At 49.3% G+C, this 3,064-nt stretch overlaps 1 long non-coding RNA gene across 1 annotated transcript; it reads right to left on the bottom strand.

Moving 5' to 3' along the window:
• Positions 1-649: 649 nt before the first annotated feature.
• Positions 650-2,582, bottom strand: LOC136373980 (uncharacterized). The gene is made up of 2 exons (XR_010745779.1): positions 1,781-2,582; positions 650-1,054 (listed from the first exon to the last, which is right to left on the bottom strand). It is a non-coding gene; the product is annotated as an uncharacterized lncRNA (long non-coding RNA).
• Between the last annotated feature and the right edge of the window lie 482 nt (positions 2,583-3,064).

Raw genomic sequence — 3,064 nt, forward strand, 5'->3', positions numbered from 1 at the left:
CACAGATCTTCTTCATCTTGTAAACTCCCAGCAGTGAAACATCTATTAAAAAAAAATTTATTGCAGCTTTCTCCTGAGGAGTCCTGTTTTCCTGATTGCTTGATTTGCCATCAGTTTAACCCATAACCTCCCCTGCTTGAGGATTTACCATTTTGAAGTACCAATTTTTGCCTGCTTATAGGCTCAGCCTCACACATAAAATGCATAAATATGTAAAGATGTTGGTTAATGCCTTGCAGGCATTGACCAAATGCACTTATATACATCTACAAGTACACATCTACGTATATGTTGTATATGTACTTACAGCATGTACACAGACATGCATGTACCTGTATTTCCACATCATATATGCAGTTGTACAAACACACCTAGAGGCAATGTCATTTTCTTTGAAACCAGAGAAGAGGCATTTCTAAAAGCGTGTTGCCTGTAACACAGCAATGCAGCACGGAGCTGAGGCTGTCCCAGCTGCCCTCCCTGGATGAAGATGTGTTTTCCTGTGAGTCCACCCTTGAATGGTCACTCAGCTCCTCCACCAAGGGCAGCCCTCCCCCTCCCATACCAACCAAGCACTCTGTTAATATTTGGACAGGCCTGGCTTTTCTGAGCAGCGTGTGTCAAGGCACAGGAGGCAAAGGACTGCAGGTGAGTGGCACAAAGGTGTCTTCTATTCTGAAGCCTTTCAAAGTTGCTTAGGCTTTGGTTTACTTGAAAAGGAGAGAGAAACAAACAAACAAAAAAAAAGAAGTAAAATGCAGCAAGACCAAAGCAGTGCAAAACATCACCTCATGCTGCCTTCCACCAGAAATGAGTCTCCAGCTCGTCTACTCCCAGCCTCTCCCTGCAGGATCCTGGGATATCCTGACCTCCATCTCTCTTAAGCTGCGGTGCAGGGGAGAGGCAGATGCTCTTCTCTGCCTCTCGGCCACGAGGGAAGAGGCTCAGCATTTTAAACTCCCGCCTGCTCTTCTCCCGAGCACAGTGAAGAGGTCAGTGATGAAGATGACAGCAGCAATAGCATTGCCCTCCTGTCCTTGGGATCTCCCTTGCTCTGCAGAGGAAGAGAAGGGTCAGTGATGTTGTGTTGCCTGGAGCAGAGGAGTAGGCAGCGAGTTGTCACAGCTAAACAACCATGTTCCTCAGCAGCTGGCTGTGTGTGTGCTCTTGTCAGGCACACACATGTGACAGGAAACAAGGGAGCCAAAGCCACACAGACCCAGGGCCAGTTGTACTGGCTGCACTGATGTGTCATAACTTGTTAATCTGCAGGCATGGCTTGCTTTTCCCTGCTGGCTCAGAAGGAGACACAGGAGCAATCTGACACTAGCAAGGAGAGTGAGAACCTCAACAGCTCCAACAGGGGGAAGCATTTTTTACAATAGTTCTCTACTGCCATCAACCTCCAGCTGAACATCGGGTCCAGCTGTGTGTCTAACTCCTTGGGACATGGCTGTTTTCTTGTGCCTGTCCACTGGGGTCCAGCCCACTTGCTACAGACCTTTCTTCTGTTTCTTCACCTTCAGTCATAAAATTTCTTTTCCCCTGAAGGAAATGAGATGTTTGCTCCCTCAGAACCTCAGGGAGTCACATAAAAGCTGAAGAAGTGAAAGGATAGAGAAGGACAGAGAGGATGGGTATGAGAGGACACCAGAAAGAAAGCATGGGGGTCCAGGAAGAAGTGAAGTGACTCAGAGGTTTTGATCCCCATGGTGGGTAGATGAGGGGTGAGGAGGTCTGGGCAGGATGAAGAACTCGTCCCTCTGCCCCTGATGCCCACCTGGTGCCTTGAGATGGGCACTCACAGAGATGGGCTCTGCCAGGGCAGCTGTAGGTGGCTGGTGCTTGTGTTGGGACCAAGCTGACGCTGAGGCAGGGGGTGATGCTGCAGGTGCCATGTCAGCAGTGCCAGTGACTGGAGAAATGTGTGTTTGGGAGAGGAATTTCTGTGTTGTGGCAGGTCAAACTAGTCATCACATCTCTCTCGAATGATGCCACTGCTGGAATGACATGAACTCTTGGAAGTTCTGGAGGAGGTAACCTGGGAATTTATTGATAGCACAGTACAAAAGTCTGCCCACAAGGAAAAGAAGATGAGCAACTTGTGATGATGGGTGTTGGGAGAGGTGGTATGAAGGTGCAGGGCAGTTTCACTGCCGGAGGACAGGGGGACCCTTTTTCCCCCCAGGCACTTCTTTTCCTCACTGGCTAAACACAGCTGGGTGATTGCTGGGCCTGGTGCTGTGGGGTGGACACACAAACAAATGCTCCATCTCTTGTCTCCTAGGCTCAGTCCTTGAAGCCAAGTGATGTGTCCCCATTCCTAGCAGCTTTGATACATCTACATGGACTTTTGGCCGCCTGGTCACCTGTAGTCAGCAGTGTTCCCTCCTTGACTGCTGCAGTGGGTTTGTCTGAGCAAGCAGGGCAATGCTGACCCTGCTGGAGAGCCACAGAGTGGCCATGAGCCAGAACATAAGGCAGGGCCCTCACCAGCCCACTGAAAGCTGTGTGTGGAGATCTCAGAGTATACCTCCTCCCCATCCTAGACCATACACGGCAGGGATTCTGCCTGGGGGATGGGCACTTTTTACTTCACCCTCTACCATTTTCCTCTCTGGAAGAGCATTTACCTTTAGGAGGACCCTGTTTTCACTGAGTGACCTTCATTACAGGGTGAAGGGTGCAGGAGAAGCCCCCACACTGGCTACTAGAGCTACTTCACTTTCACTCTGACAAAGCTACAGGGAGAAAAAAAAACCCTACATTTAAACCAATTAACTCTTCCTGCACCAAACTTGGGAGCCTGGAGGCAGCAGGGAAATGAGGCACAACTGCTGGGTTCAAGGAGCCTTCCCAACCTGCAGTGTTTGCAAGCAGTCACCTTTCTGCACATTCGCTTTTTAGACTACTTTATCTTTGTGAAAGACTTGGAGGAGGAAGCAAGTGGGTGGTTTTTTTTTGTTTGTTTTTGTTTTTGTTTTTCTCCCTGCACCACCTTCTTCAAGTGGAAAGAAGACGGTTGCTCTGCCGTGGGATGAGCCAACTCCAGCTCCCTTTTAGC

This window comes from Sylvia atricapilla, chromosome 2 (genome assembly GCF_009819655.1).
Source record: "Sylvia atricapilla isolate bSylAtr1 chromosome 2, bSylAtr1.pri, whole genome shotgun sequence".
Lineage (NCBI taxonomy): Eukaryota > Metazoa > Chordata > Aves > Passeriformes > Sylviidae > Sylvia > Sylvia atricapilla.